Raw genomic sequence first — 17731 nt, forward strand, 5'->3', positions numbered from 1 at the left:
GCTGAGGTGTTAGATGCTACCCTCAAACTGACCACTACCATTGATGCTGATGCTGTTCGGCTTGCTTGTGTACCTAATGAAGGTTCAAAGACAAAAGTCCCAAATGTCTTAATTAGTGATACTACTGCTGGTATAGTAGTCAACAGGATTTATGGATAATAAGAAAGAGTTTGGGTTTTGTTTTTGTTTTTTTAATTTTAATTCTACACATTTTTTTCTTGACTTTTATTTCAGAACTATCATTCATTCATTCTATTGTTACAATCAAGATAATCTTACATAACTTACATTCTATTCAAGGTAGCACCAAAAATTTTGGATTACCATCTTTGATTCATTGTATTTTTAGACAGTTTTTTTTTTTTTTTTTAATTTAGGGCCTGGGATTGTGGCTCAGTGGTAGAACACTTGCCTAGCACGTGAGAGGCCCTGAGTTCAACCTTCAGCACCATGTAAAAATAAATAAATAAAGGTATTGTGTCCAAATACAAATAAAAAAATAAATTAAAAAATTATTTTGGTTATGATACAACATCAAGATACACCTTGACATAATCACAAACACATGAGAGAAAAATAATAGTCTGTTTTTTAACAGGTGTTTTGAGGGCAAGTACTTTTCTTCAAGGCCCTCCAATTCCAGTGATTCTGATTCTGCCTTGGAAAGAAACAAGCATTCTAACCTTGAACCTGCCTAAACCCTGTGATGAAAAATTACAAGTCTGCTTTAAAGGACATAGAAATAGTTTATTCTGAGCTAAATACCAGTGACCATGGCCTAGGAACAGATTTAAGTTACCCAAATGATATGTTTCACTGTGAAAAAGGTTACATGAACTTTAATAGTCACAGGAGAAAGAAAGTCATAAATCAATATATTTATAAATTACATTAGTATTATGTAAGTACCCTCTTCCCAACTGGGCAAATCTCTTCTATAGGCTATAGATACTATAGCATTCTTAGTTTTAGGATTGTTGGAGGCTGTGACACTGGAAATGGTCCAAGGGAATTCCCTGAGGGTGAGGCACATGAACTCAAGACAAACATCAAAGAAATTAGTTTGAGAACTTGTGGGTAGAGGCACAGATTCATTTAGGATTTATTTAGGGAAGCAGATACAAATTCCAGGGAGAAATCTGGCTGTCTCAAAAATGAGACACCTTTTGGGGTGAAGCAAGGAAGATACATTCCAGGAAGAATGCAGGCCCTCTTCAGAGGGAGACACAGTCACCCCTTGGTTTGGCATGTTAGTGTTTATATGGGGACAGTAGATAGGGGACAGGCTAGAGGTGAAGTCAGGAAAAAGTTATGTGATTTCCTGTCTGTTTTGTCATCACTTTGGGGCATTGTCCTCTGTTACTCATTACATTTGCTGTGTAATCAGTATGTTAAATTTTAATCAGTATATTAAAATCTTCTGATGGTCACAATTGTATAACCAGTTAATGAGTCACGCTGCTAATCGCTATAGCAATGAGAGCTAAAAGGAGCAACCAGCTTTTTTCATAGATGTGTACACAGGCACATGTTACACATGCAGAGTAAGTCAGGAACAAGGTTACAGGAGCATGTCCTGCATAGTGTCCATGGACCTGTCATAGCAATGCAGTGGGTGCTTTGACAGAAGGAAGCACAGGCCCTCCTGTGTACCTAGTCCTGGGGAGAGGTGGGAGGGAAAGCCAGGGATCACTTCAAAGAGGTGACCCCTTACCCAAGAGACTCGTAGGAAGGGTAGGACTTACTGTGGAGAGACAGTCTGAAAAGAGCACTTGGACACATAAAATGGTCAAACAGTAAGTATAGAAAAAACATGGCAATCTTTGGTTTGATTTTACCTTATAGAAAACTCATTTCTCCAAGACCAGTCAAAATATACAGTAAACATTCAGATAAGTTTGAGGATGGAATACTTGTTATACTTTTCATTTTAATATCATGAAATAAGCGGAGAGGTAGCAAGAATGTTTTATTCACTATAGGATTTCATACTTTCCTGTAAGTTTGATACCTGATATTAAGAAATATTTAAATTGTTCTTACCATAATCTTTTCCTTCCATAATTTGCTGGTCATCTACCAGAAGAATGTTGGTATATATTGCCACAGACATGCCACCAACAAAATAAGTTGTTCTGCAATCCAAACTTCTTTTAAATCATTGCCCAAGGCAATTAACATCAGCCATACACAATGACTTGTGGCCGTGCTATGCCACCAAATTCCATCGTGGTCTGCAATCTAAGAAAAGTTTAAAATTACATGAATGCTGGGTATTTTCCCAAGCTCTTCCATGTAATGTTTAAACCAGAAAAACCCAAAGGCCAACTAGTCACATTCTTTTGGAAGGTCATATTCCCCTTAAAAATCCCCACAGCCTACCCGCCCATCCCATGCCACTGTGGCCCGGAGTTCCGGGGCAGAGCCACCCCTCACCCACACTGAGAACCACCTCGCACTGGGGTTCCTTATTCACCAAAGCACGGCTCCACAGCCCAACATCAGGAAACATACAGGCTTGAGGCTGCCACTGCCATGAAATTGGGATATCGCCGCTTCTATCAAGAGATAACAATAAGGACCTAGTAAGATGTCACCAAGGTCCCTGTATTCTGGCTTTACCAGAGGTTTCTCTACTAGAGGTGCGAATGGTTATCCTATTGCTGAGGTAACAGGGAGTCTTGCATAGGGTTGCCTATCTCTTGTTTCTCCTACTAACAGCCAACTTCCTATGATTATCCCTCTCACTAGTCATATAATCTAATACTTTCATATTCTCACATTCTACCTCATAAACATCTCAGCCAACCGTCCAGTCCACCTTTGACCATCAGAAACTGTTAATCATTACACAAACCTATTGATTGTATGATTGAAGATAACCAAACTCATCATTTCTGTTTATAGTAAAAAAAAATGTAGTGTAAATGTAAAAATGGAAGCTAACTGATATATGGCTGCACACTGAGTACATTGAGTGCTATAATATTGATCTCTCCCTTAAAAGTGAGGTCTTAGTAAACTGTAGGCACATTATAATACAAGGGCAGAAGCTGTAATACCTCAGATCTACACTACAAGAGAGGAAGACACATAGTCATCGTGAAAAAACAAGGGAGGAAAGTGCCTCAAACAAACCAACACACTACAACGATAGAATCCAGAAACAGTGAAGTAGGTGAAATGTCAGAGAAGGAGTTCAGAATATACATAATTAAAATGATTTGGGAATTAAAGAATGACCTAAGTGAGCAGATACTGGCAAAAATCAATCGCAACAACAAAGAAATAAAAGAGAAAATACAGGTTGCAAGAGATTACTTCAAGAAAGAGATAGAGACACGGAAAAGAAACCAAACAGAAATCCTCTAAATGAAAGAAACAATAAGCCAATTAAAAAACTAATAGATAGCATCACCAACAGACTAGACCACTTGGAAGACAGAACCTCAGATGTTGGGAGCCGGCGACCGCACCCTGAAAATGGCGCTGGCCTCCTGCTTCTGATGACTTAGCAGTTAAAGTTGTTAGAAGTAAACAACTCCTTGTAAGGCTGTGGGGCTGGGCTCTGGCCTGCTTCCACTGCGCTGTACCTATTAGACTTTTCCACGTGGTGCTAGTTCATTGGCGAGGCTGGGTACTTAAGCTAGGGCAGACCGACCGCTCGCGCTCTTTCCTTGCTTGTTCCTGTTTTCTCATCATGATTCAAAGGTCCTGAGTAAACTGCTGAAAGAAGAATCCTGCGTCGTGTTTCCTTTGCTGGCGAGGGGTCACGACACTCAGACAATAAAGACAAAATATACAATCATAGTTGACCTCACAGTGAAGATGGTAAGAAACCATGAACAGAACATCCAAGAATTGTGGGATACCACCAAAAGACCAAATTTAAAATTTACTGGAATAGAGGAAGTTTCAGAGATTCAAACCAAAGGAATGCACATTCTCTTCAATGAAATAATATCAGAAAATTTCCCAAGCATAAAGAATGAATTGGAAAACCAAATACCAGAAGCCTATAGAACACCAAATGTACAAAATTACAATAGATCTACACCAAGTCACATTATAATGAAAATGCCTAGCATACCAAATAAGGATAGAATTTTAAAGGCTGCAAGAGAGAAAAATCAGGTTACTTATAAGGGAAGACAAATTTGGATTTCACCAGATTTTTCAACCCTGACTCTCAAAGCCAAGCGATTCTGGAACAACACATACCAAGCTCTAAAAGATAATGGATGCCAACCAAGAAGCTTATATTCAGCAAAATTAGGCTTCAAATTTGACAATTAAATAAAAACCTTCTATGATAAACAAAAGCTAAAAAAGTTTATATCAAGAAAGCCTGCACTACAGAACATTCTTAGCAAGATATTCCACAAGGAGGAAATGAAAATCTACAAAGGGAAGACCTACAATAAAAGAAGAGTCAATTAAAGGAGAAACCAAGTCAAGCTAAATATCAAAAATAAATAAAAATGACTGGTAATACAAATCATATCTCAATAATAACCCTAAATATTAATGGCTTAAACTCACCAATCAAAAGACATAGGATGGTAGATTGGATTAAAAAAAAAAAAAAAGACCCAATAATATGCTGCCTCCAAGAGACTCATCTCTATAGGAAAAGATGTCCACAGACTGAAGGTAAAAGGTTGGGATAAAAATATACCATTCACATGGCTACGTAAGCAAGCAGAGGTTTCCATCCTCATATCAAATAAAGTAGACTTCAAGCCAAAGTTAGTCAAAAGGGATACAGGTGGACATTCCATACTGCTTAACAGAACCATACATCAACAATACATAACAGTTATAAATATATATGCACCAAATAATGGAACATCTATGTTCATCAATCTTCTCAAGTTCAAGAGTCAAATAGATCAAAACACAATAATTCTGGATGACTTTAACACACCTCTTTCACCAATAGATAGATCTACCAAACAAAAGCTAAACAAAGAAACTATAGAACTTAATAATACAACCAATAACTTAGACTTAACTGACATATATAGAGTATATTATCCATCAATGAGCAAATACACTTTCTTCTCAGCAGCACATGGATCTTTCTCTAAAATATACCATATAATATGCTGCAAAGCAGATCTTAGTAAATATAGAAAAGTAGAGATACTACCCTGTATTCTATCAGACCATAATGGAATGGATTTAGAAATCAATGATAAAATAAAAAATAAAAGCTACTCCAATACATGGAGACTGAATAATACAATATTAAATGAACAATGGGTTGCAAAAGATATCAAGGAGGTAATTAAGAAATTCTTAGAAGTAAATGAGAACACCAATACAACATATCAAAATTTCTGGGAGACTATGAAGGCAGTACTCAGAGGAAAGTTCATTGCATGGAGTTCATTCCTTAAAAGAAGAAAAGGTCAACAAATAAATGACTTAACATTACATCTCGAAGCCATAGAAAGAAAAAACAAATCAACCCCAAAAGCAGTAAGAGACAGGAAATAATTAAAATTAGAGCTGAAATCAATGAAATTGAAACAAAAGAAATAATTGAAAAAATTGACAAAAAAATTGGTTCTTTGAAAGAATAAATAAAATTGATAAACCATTAGCCGTGCTAGCGAAAAGAAGGGGAGAGAAAACTCAAATTACTAATATCTGTGATGAAAAAGGAAATATTACAATGGACACTAAAGAAATATAGAAACAATTTGAAATTATTTTGAAAATTTTTACTCCAGTAAAATAGAAAATATCAAAGACATCAACAAATTTCTAGAGGCATCTGATATGCCTAAACTAAATCAGAATGAAATACACAATTTAAACAGATCAATTTCAAGAAAGGAAATAGAGGACGTCATCAGAAGTCTACCAACCAAGAAAAGCCCAGGACTGGATGGATACACAACTGAGTTCTACAAGACATTTAAAGAAGAAATAGCACAATACTTCTCAAACTATTTCATGGAATGAAAAAAAGAGAGAACATTACCAAACTCATTCTATGAGGCCAATATCACCCTGATTCCAAAACCAGACAAAGACACATTAAAGAAAGAAAACTTCAGACCAATATCTCTAATGAACATAGATGCAAAAACTCTCAATAAAATTCTGGTAAATCAAATACAAAAACATATCAAAAAGATAGCATCATGATAAGTAGGATTCATCCCAGGAATGCAATGTTGGTTCAACATACGAAATCAATAAATGTAATTCATCACATCAAAAGACTCAAAGATCATATGATCATCTAGAAAGCATTTGATAAAATACAGTATCCCTTCTTGTTCAAAACGCTTGAAAAACTAGGGATCATAGGAACATACCCGAACATTGTAAAGGCTATCTATGCTAAGCCCCAGGCTAACATCATTCTAAATGGAGAAAATTTGAAAGGATTCCTTCTAAAAACTGGATACCCTCTCTCACCACTTCTATTTAACATAGTTCTTGAAACTCTAGCCAGAGCAATCAGACAGACCAAAGAAATTAAAAGGATTTGGATAGGAAAAGAAGAACTCAAATTAGCACTATTTGCAGATAATATGATTCTATACCTAGAAGACTCAAAATATTCCACCAGAAATCTCCTAGAACTAATAAATGAATTCAGCGGAGAATCTGGATATAAAATCAACACCTATAAATCAAAGGCATTTCTGTACATCAGTGCAAATCCACTCAAAGTGAAGTTAGGAAAACCACCTCATTTACAATAGCCTCAAAAATAAAATAAATTACTTGGGAATCAGCCTAACAAAAAAAGATGAAAGACCTCTACAATGAAAACTACAACACCCTAAAGAATGAAAGAAGATCTTAGAAGATGGAAAGATCTTCCTTGTTCTTAGATAGGCAGAATTAATATTGTCAAAATGACCATACTACCAAAGCACTATACAGATTCAATGTAATCCCAATCAAAATTCCAATGTCATTCCTTATATAAATAGAAAAAGCAATCATGAAATTCATCTGGAAAAATAAGAGACCCCGAATAGCCAAAGCAATCCTTAGCAAGAAGAATGAAGCTGGTGGAATTACTATTCCAGACTTAAAACTATACTACAGAGCAATAGTAAGTAAAACAGCATGATATTGACACCAAAATAAACCTGTAGACCAACGGTACACAATAGAGGACACAAAGTCTAACCCAGATAACTTCAGTTATCTTATATTAGACAAAGGCACCAACAACTTATATTGGAGAAAAGATAGCCTCTTCAACAAATGGTGCCGGGAAAACTGGAAATCCACATGTAACAAAATAAAATTAAACCTCTATCACTCACTGTGCACAAAACTCAACTCAAGGTGGATCAAGGACCTAAGAATTAGATCAGAGACCTTGCACCTAATGAAAGAAAAAGTAGGTCCAAATCTCCATCATGTTGGATTAGGCCCCAACTTTCTTAATAAAACTCCTGTAGGGCAAGAATTAAAATCAAGAATCAATAAATAGAATGGATTCAAACTAAAAAGCTTCTTCTCAGCAAAAGAAACAATCAGTGAGGTGAATTGAGAGCCTACATTTTGGGAACAAATAGAGCACATCAGATAGAGCACTAATCTCTAGGACATATAAAGAACTCAAAAAACTTGACACCAAAAAAATAAATAACCCAATTAATAAATGGGCCAAGGAACTGAACAGACACTTCTCACAAGAAGATATACAATCAATCAAGAAATATAAGAAAAAATGTTCCACATCTCTAGCAATTAGAAAAATATAAATCAAAACTACTCTAAGATTTCATCTCACTCCAGTCAGAATGGCAGCTATCAAGTATACAAACAACAATAAGTGTTGGCGAAGATATAGGGGAAAAGGAACACTCATGCATTGCTGGTGGGACTGTAAATTGGTACAACCAATCTGGAAAGCAGTATGGAGATTCCTTGGAAAACTGGGAATGGAACCACCATTTGACCCAGCTATCCCACTCCTTGGTTTATACCCAAAGGACTTAAAAACAGCATACCACAGGGACACAGCCACATCAATGTTTGTAGCAGCATAATTCACAATAGCTAAATTATGGAGCCAACTTAGATGTCTTTCAGTAGATGAATAGATAGGGAAACTGTGGTATATATTCACAATGGAACATTACTCAGTATTAAAAGAGAATAAAATCATGGCATTTGCAGGTAAATGGATGAAGTTGGAGATTATAATGCTAAGTGAAGCAAGCCAACCCCCAAAAAACAAAGGCTGAATGTTTTCTTTGATAAGAGGATACAGATGCAAAATGGCTATTGGTGGAGAACATGGGAGGAATGGAGGAACTTCAGATAGGGCAAAGGAGAGGGAGGGAAAGAAAGGGGGCAAGGGATTAGGAATGATAGTGTAATGAGTTTGACATCATTACCCTAAGTCCATGTATAAGGCACGAATTGTGTGAAAATACTTTGTATACAACCAGTATCTTAAAAAATTATGCTTTATATGTGTAATATGAAATGAATTGCATTCTGTCATCATTAATAAATCAGAATTTTAAAAACATTATTGTGACATATATTTGGCAAATGAAATTCAATGAATCATGGAAACATGGGGATAAAAGACAAAATACATTTATTAACAGGGAAAAAAAACCCTGTTACACAATAGTGGATACATAATGGCAGACTACTTATTAGTGGTATTTTGTTAATTTCATTAGCCTTAATTTAAATTGGATGCCAGGAAACAATCATCAAGGTGAATAGAATGCAATCCCAATCATAACAAATTATGAGGTGCCGTGAACTGCACTTTCAGCTAATTTTAGCAATTTTCATAATTCTATGAGTTAAATTTTCTGACATAAAAGCAGTTCTGACATTAAAAACCCTGAAATGAAGTAATACAGCACTAAGATATAACTAATAAAGCATTCTAATTATTTCCAAACTAGAAATTTTTACTTCTGTGACTTCTTCAGCTAGGGCATTCTTCATAATATTTGTCTGGACAGATCCTGGGCAAATGTTAGAAACTGTTATGCTTGCATATTTGGTAAGTTCAGGTCAAAGACTATTAAAAAAAAATCCCTAACAGATACAAAAGAAAAAAAGATGAGAAAAACAAAGGAAAAAAAGAAACAAAATAAAATACCCACTCATATCTTGTGATTTATCAAAATATGCTTTGAAATTCCTGAGCAAAGGACAGGTAGTATAGTCATGCAAACTTGTTAGGAATTTTCCACTATGAGTCCAGGGGTGATCCATGAAAGACATTCCCAGCTCTTGCCAGATATAAGCAGTTAGCCACCTTGTTTGTAGTGGCTCTTGCCATGAATAAATTTTATGGTTGGCAAACCGTGAACCAGCAAGAAACTATCACAGAAGGTTGTGATACACCCTCCTCATAGCAATCCTCATTTCCCTGCTCCAAAACAAGTGCATGTTCTCCAGAAATCACTAGGGTGGTCTTTCTCTGTATTCCCCAGAGTCATCTAAAATGCCAGTGTCTGGGGCTATAGGAAGTACGGAGGGATCAATGCTGCACAGAAATTCATCACAGAGAAAGAATCCAACCTTTTCAAATTACATTACTATATTAACAGGAAGATTTCGTTTCAGCAGACATGTACCTGGCCACTTAAAATTTTAATATGATCACCTACTGAATGACATTTGTAGAAACAAGCTAGACCTTCTAGACTTAAGCATACTGATCAACAGAGAGTCAACAGAAATCTACTTTTCTTCATCTCTGATCCTAAATTAGGAATTTTCCAAGACAACATTATTATGAAACCAGATTAACTATTAAAAAGTCTAAACACCTGCCGGGTGCAGTGATGCATGCCTATAATCCTAGCAGCTCCAGAGGCTGAGGCAGGAGGATCATGAGTTCAAAGCCAAACTCAGCAAAAATGATGAGCTTAGCAACTTAGTTAGGCCTTGTCTCTAAATAAAATACAAAATAGGAATAGGCATGTGGATCATGACCAAGTGCCCCTGAGTTTAATCCTCCGATACCAAAACAAAAGTAAAAACCTAAACACCTTACCCATGGTACACTCACATATGATACAACATCATAATTCAGTTACCAGCCCTCAAATGTTGACCCCCTAACAAATTATGAGGTGCCATAAGCTGCATGATTAATCCCAGGCCTCATGAGGGTTAGGAGGGTTCCTGTCATCTGAGACTGACAGAGTGCCTGTGAGAAATGGATGCTTTGTAAACAAATGAAGAGCTCTCAAATCTTTAAATTCTGCCTTTCAATAGCAAAAGCAGAAAAGACATCAAGCGAGCCACTCATCATACACTGAGACCTCTCTCTTAAGATGGTAAAAACAACTTATTGGAAATACCATCAACTACAACATGTAAACCTTTCAATGAAATAAGTTCATTCTGTGACTTGCTGGGAATCTGAGACGCAGTGTATTCTTCACAAAGAGCTTCCTCTCCTCAATGTTCAACAACCCTTATAACTAACTAGCATCATAACCTACCACGTCATATCAGAAGATCAAATCCAGTAAATAAACAGAGAGTCTTGGAGGCAAGCCAGATGTTTTATTGAGAGCATCCTGCAAATCTTATGAGACTCTTGGTGGCCACCCTCCCACATCTGCCCACCTGAGGTTTGCCCAGCTGCTCTACAGGAAGTGACTGACAGCCCATCTCTAAATAGTAGGAAATCAGTGCTGCATTCTTCATCTTCATCATTTCAACTGTCTGTTTTTCAGAGCAGAGATAAGATAATCCTAAAGAACCAAAGCTCATGAGAGTAAGACAACCATGCAACTATTGCATCCCACTATTCCAAAGGTGAAACATTGACTCAAACTGACCTTTAGAAGTATCAAGCATAAATTTTCATCTCATTTATTGATTCTCCTACTGGCCTAATGAGTTCATCTAATGAGTTCTATGCACTCTAAAGTCAACAGTAAAATTTAAATCAATTCCCATATTTATACCTCATAATTCTTGAAACTCAAAATCAAGCTCTTCTCCTGGCCTCTGCCTTAACTAGGTCGTCTTCCAATCAAACTAGAATCAACAGAATCAAGGTTTTTAAAGAGGGATATCAGGCCCAGGACTAATTATCCAGATGAGATATATAATGAGACCACGTAAAATAGACAGCAAGTAAAAAAGGGAAGGAAAAGAAGCCACAGAAAAGAGAGGAAGAAAACACATCCTGAAGTCTGTCTAGAATAAAGGAGAGGAGAATCCCCAGTTTTCTAGAGGATGGACAGGAATGGGGATAAGGTAAAGAGTGACATGCTGAGTAGACTTTTATACTTCTTGGACATAATACCTTTATTTTATTTATTTATTTTTATGTGGATCTGAGGATCGAACCCAGTGCCTCGCACATGCTAGGTGAATACTCTACCTCTGAGCCACAACCCCAGCCCCTAGACTTTTACACTTCTTAAAAACTGAAATCACGGGCTGGGGATGTGGCTCAAGCGGTAGCGTGCTCGCCTGGCATGCATTCGGCCCAGGTTCGATCCTCAGCACCACATACAAACAAAGATGTTGTGTCCGCCAACAACTAAAAAATAAAATAAAAAAAAAAACACAAATCCTATCTTTATAGGTTGCATTGGAAAGCACAGGCAGGTACTCAATATACATAACCTGGATAGGTTTGAAATATGTGTGGCTCAAGTCCTTTATATCAAGGCAAAACAAGTATGTCTTATATCATCAACTGGGGATATTCTATACTAAAGTTCTATTTCTATTTCCCCATGTTACTGTCCAGTTCTAACGATGGCCACATCCCCACATACACATTTGAGTTAGTTCTATTGGAGTTGATTTCAAGGAATGATACCCAGAGAGCATGCTTGCTGGCACAATATCCACTGCAGGCTGATGAAGGTATGATATCCAAAAGGCTATTTACAGTAACTATCTTTCCTTGTTTTCTCACAATCATGTGAGGTAGAACACACTTTGTCAAGGACACTGTTTCTAAGTAGTAAAGCTCAATTAGCTCCTTGAACACATCCAAGTTGCTATCTATAATCAAAGGGTGCTGTGATTTTTCAGCATTGTGGACCAGAACATCAATCTAGTAAAATAAAATCAGAAAAAAAAAGTGCTTTTGGGTTGCTCTATGGATGGAATTACTAGTCTTATTGTTTATATAATTAACTTGAAAAAAAAACTCAAGGAAGCAATGGTATAGTTTTAGAAGGTAATTATAGAAACATAATAAAATAACCAGAATTCAACTATGGTACTTCCATTTTATGTGACTTTTAATGGAAAATAATATATGTCATAAAAAAATAGCAGTGAATTTTTACCTTTAGTTTTATAGGGAACAATTAGTAATTGTTAAAGTGTGAAAAGTATTAATTACCTAAAGACAAAAAACTCAATGATTAGCTCAACTCCCATAGGCCTGACCTCAGATCATAGATCTCATGTCCCCAAGAACACCAAATAAACTCAAAATATCCTTTCTGGTTATTTCAAAGCCAGACACAGTGATGCTGTTAATGCTGTATGAATATAAATTGCTACTTACCCTACCAAACTCCTGGAGAACGGCTTTAGTTGCCACTCCTGGGAACTTCTGTCGGTCAGGTCAAAAGGTAAAACAAGTATATCTTTTCCTTTTAAATTGCCATTCTCTAGCTAAAACAATCCTTAGCAGAAAGAGTGAAGCAGGTGACATCACTATACCAGACCTTAAACTATACTACAGAGCAACAGTGACAAAAACAGCATGGTATTGGCACCAAAACAGATTAGTAGACAATGGTACAGACTAGAGGACTAACCCACAAAATTGCAATTATCTTATATTAGATTTAAAAAAAGCAACTCTTGTTGTTTTTTTTCTCCAAAAAACAAAGTATTGGAGAAAAGATATCCTATTCAACAAATGGTGCTGGGAAAACTGGAAATCCCTATGAAACAAAATGAAATTAAACCCCTATCTCTCACCATGCACAAAACTCAACTCAAAATGGATCAAGGATCCAGGAATAAAACCAGAGACCTTGCGTTTAATAGAAGAAAAAGTAGGCCCTAATCTGCACCAATTTGCAGCCCCACCAGCAGAGTATGAGTGTACCTTTTCCCCCCACATCCTTGCCAAAACTTATTGTTGTTTGTCTTCATAATAGCTGCCATTCTGACTGGAGTGAGATGAAATCTTAGAATAGTTTTGGTTTGCATTTCTCTAATTGCTAGCAATGATGAACATTTGTTGATTGATTGTATCTCATCTTCTCAGAAGTGTCTTTTCAGGTCTTGGTCCATTTATTGATTGGGTTATTTGTTTTTTTGGTGCTTAGCTTTTTGAGTTCTTTATATATCATAGAGATTAGTGCTCTATCTGATGATGTGCGAATGGTAAATATTTGCTCCCAAGATGTAGGCTCTCTCTTCACCTCACAGATTCTTTTGCTGAGAAGAAACTTTTTAGTTTGGGCCCATCTCATCTCGATTTTAATTCTTGTGCCAAGGAGTCTTACTAAGGAAGTTGGCTGATTCATGGTGGGGTAGGAAGGGAGAGCGTGAGCGGAATTGAGGAACTCTAGATAGGGAGAGGTGGGAGGGAAAAGGAGGGTGTATGGGGTTAGAAATGATGGTGGAATGTGATGGACATTATTATCCAAAGTGCTTCTATAAAGACATGAATTGGTGTGAATATACTTTGCATACAACCAGAGATATGAAAAATTGTGCTCTATAGTGGAATAAAAATTGTAATGCATTCTGTCATGTATAAATAAACAATTATTTAAAAAAATAAATAAATTGCCATTCTCTAAATAAAGACACTTAAAAAAATTAGTAGGGACAGCATGACATAGATCCACTATGCTCCTTGCTACTCTCAGTTTAACACCCTAGAACAGGAGTTGCAAACAGACTCACTTCTGGGTGGCTCTTTGAAATTTTCTCTCACGCAACTGGAAGAGAACCACTGGTCATATGGCAACATCTTAGACAAAAAGCTGGCTGGTTTCACCAGACATGGATGGGTTGCTTCAACTCGAATATAGACAGTTGTACTTTAGAACGGACTCTGGCAGAAATCAAGATTAATCTAGAAGCTATAAGGAACAAAAACTATAGAGCAATTTCTTTAGAAGTATAGTTTTATTTGTTCTGCAGTATTCTCACAAAGGTTAGCTGCTGCTTTACACACATTAGAAAATTGTAGTTTAAGCTTTGAATCAGGAAGAAGCTCAGCATCTATAGTAAATACCACATAGAAGCTGGAAGCCAATGATTGCAGTTGACATATGAGAAAACACCACGGCCCTTTCTACAAATCCCACCAAGAATCAACAATTGGGCCTTAACTGTTGCTTTCTATTTCTGTTCATCAAAAGAACAATCAAAACAAATTTACCTGAACTCTAACCTTGAAATACAACACATAATGTCAATAAGAAAAAAGAAATTTAAAAACATAAGTTAGATAAATGCCTTAAGGGCAAAATAGGACATAGTAAAGCATCCTCTGCATAATAATAAATGTAAGAGTTTCACTAATGATCTTACAGATAAAAGGAAAGCAATCCTGCTCACACCAACGAGGAGAGGCTGACAAGGTTTAACTTCTCTGCCAGTGCAGAATTTGCAGGTCCCAGAAGAAGAGAGGTAACTACCATAAGAAATGACCAGTACCCCCAGCTATCCCACTCCTGGGTATATACCCAAAGGATTTTAAAACAGCATACTACAGTGACACAGCTACATCAATGGTTATGGCAGCACAATTCACAGTAGCTAAACTGTAGAACCAACCTAGATGCTCTTCAGTAGATGAATGGATAAAGAAAATGTGGCATATATACAAATGGAATATTATTCAGCATTAAAGAGAACAAAATCATGGCATTTGCAGATGAAAGGATGGAGTTGGATAATATAATGCTAAATGAAGTTAGCCAATCCCAAGAAACTGGATGCTGAATGTTTTCTCTGATTTAAGGAGGTTGATTCATAATGGGGTTGGGGGTGGGAAGAATGGAAGGATTAGATGAACTCTAAATAGGGCAAAGGGAGGGAGGGGAAGGGAGGGGACAAAGGGATAGGAAAGATGATGGAATGAGATGGACATCATTATCCTAAGTACATGTATGAATACACAAATGGTATGACTCTACTTTGTGTACAACCAGATCTATGAAAAATTGTGTTCTATATGTGTAATATGAATTGTAATACATTCTGCTGTCATATATAACAATTTTTAAAAATATAAAAAAATATAAATCTTTTATATGCTGATTCATAAGATTATAGTTATTCTAAAGAACAATGGATTCTGAATTTCATCTCAAAAGGAAAATATATATACATTTTATTTATACACACACACACACACACATACACACACATATATGACTTCAGTAGTTACGATGCTAATTTTTACTGTCTTCTTTGTATGTTGAACATATTTATGTTCCCCATGCATGTAAGACTTCTAAAATGCCAAGCTTGGGGAAAGACTTCACCAAGCTGTTCTCAAAGAGCCTAAAACTGTTAGGCCATCTTTTTCAGCTTTTTATTTGTGGGTTACTAGTTATATCATGATATCATCTTTGAGAAAAGATAATTAGATATGTCCAAACATTGATATTTCAAATTGCGCATCTCTAATGATTAAGATTGGGCATTGGTTACCCAGGGACTACATATATAAATAAACAAATACAGTGAAAGTAACCTGTTATTGATAAGGTATATGTAGAATTATGCTATCCTTTACACTGAGGTGAGAATCTAAATGTATTTTTGGATAGATAACGAGAGACTGATCAATATGTAGGCGAAAAATATAAAACAAAAATATTTTGCCACTTCTTCCTCAGAGAAAGGAAATTAAGAGCCTTTCAGTTCGGTTCATATTTCAGATGTGATATTATTCTGTTAGCTGATCTTTCCAAGCCCAGGAAACGTAGGTTTCTTCAGGTTTCTACAGGAACTTTGTTTTCTCATACTTCCAAATAGAATGATATTTAGGAAGGGGACAAAGATTAGCTTCAAATATATGAAGTTCAAATATATGAATATTTTTCAAACGGTCTACCTCACCTAGGGTTTGGATTTTCTTGGGAATAAAGAATGTGGCACTGACATAGAATTCATATAAAACCTGTATGGAAGATCAGTACTCAAATTTATGGCTGTGGTTGGTGGATTTTCTGTTTTTCTTTTTCTTTTTTTGTTTGGTTGTGTTCGGATGGAACCCAAGGCCTGGAGCATTCTAAGAAAGTGCTCTACCACTGAGCTACACCCCAAGTTCTACACATTTCTTCTCAACCAGGGATATAGGTTCTTGTATGAGTTTTTTCAATGGCTATTGTGAAAAATCACCAGCCACCTGGTGTCCCAAAACAACACAGGGTTTCCTAACTTACAGTTCTGGAGGACAGAAGTCTGGCATGGATCTCTCTGGGTTAAGATTGAAGAGCTGACAGGGCCACATGCCCTTCTTGGGGTTCTCTGGGTCTGGGATGGTCCATTTCTGTGGCTGAGGCAGAGTGCCAAGTGTTTCACAAGCAATTGAGGACTGCGCAGCACATGCTTCTGAGGCTGGGAGTCCTTCCAAGGAGGGGCAGGTCTTGGGACTTCCTTGCTGAGAGAGACCCTCTCAGAGCCCAAAGGTAGTGTAGGGTGTCACATGGCAAAAGGGTCACATGATTCACAAGGTGAATTTTAAGGGAAACTCAATTGGCATATTGCATTGATCCAGAAAAATCTATAGCACAAGACAAGATTATGAAAAGGGAAATCAACCACACATATAAGGAAAACTTTCTGTCAACTTTCAGTTGACAGAAACCTCACCATGAATCAGCTGTGATGTGGCACTCAGCAGAGATGAGGCAAGTCTAGGCTGTGTCTGTAGATACTTAGTGTCTGAAGAAACAACTGGAATAAGTCTAGATGCTTATTCTGCCCCCAACACCCCATCTAGACCTGGCTGCAGCCAATAAACCTGCTTCCTGATAATTCTTTGGTGCCAGCCCCATGTGTCCTACAATACAACTACAATGATGCCTCTGTACTGGGCACTGGGGGCACAGCAGTGGCCTGCCACAGCCTGGGTCTTCATAGACCCTACTCTCCTCAGGACAAGGGATGTGATGGCGTCAGCTCACCCTGCTCTGCACTGCACCGATCCCACTGGAATCCTGCATCCTGTTCTGACTGGCTCCCTTCAACAGGAGCATTGACCAAGGAACCAGAGCTGGTACACAGATGTTATGAGAAGAGCCAACGACCTTGTGCTCATGAGGTGGGGTTAGCAGTAGAAGTTGAATATGGAGCCTTAGAGAAGCCAGAGATGGGAGCCCTCAGGGAGGAGAGAACAACTGTCTTCAAGCACATGAGGATGGCCATGTGGAAGAGGCTTGATTTACTCTCTCTGGTACCAGAAGGCAGGCCTGCTGCCCACTGCTGCCAGTGGGTAGAAGTTAAAGCTGTATCCCGTCAGTGGAAGAAAGAGCCCTTGAATGATTAGACTTGTGTGAAAGTCCCAGATGATGAGCTTCCACAGCCTGGGAGGGAAGGAAGTGGAGACGAGTCAATGGTTTGATGACAGATTTTCAAACTGGGTTTAGCATTGATTGTAAGTTTCTGTCTAAGAATCTACTTTCAGGAGCTCTTTATGGGTTGGTTGGGGGGTCTTCATATATGCCAGATTCTGTGAAATGTAAATGAAAGTTGGTGCTAAACAAATAAAGTCTTCTTCAGGGTGGGAGGGTGATGTCAG

At 37.3% G+C, this 17731-nt stretch overlaps 1 pseudogene; it reads right to left on the reverse strand.

Annotated features, from left to right (window-relative positions):
- Positions 1-34: 34 nt before the first annotated feature.
- Positions 35-17189, reverse strand: LOC101957423 (dehydrogenase/reductase SDR family member 7-like; annotated as a pseudogene).
- Between the last annotated feature and the right edge of the window lie 542 nt (positions 17190-17731).

This window comes from Ictidomys tridecemlineatus, chromosome 5, assembly GCF_052094955.1.
Source record: "Ictidomys tridecemlineatus isolate mIctTri1 chromosome 5, mIctTri1.hap1, whole genome shotgun sequence".
Lineage (NCBI taxonomy): Eukaryota > Metazoa > Chordata > Mammalia > Rodentia > Sciuridae > Ictidomys > Ictidomys tridecemlineatus.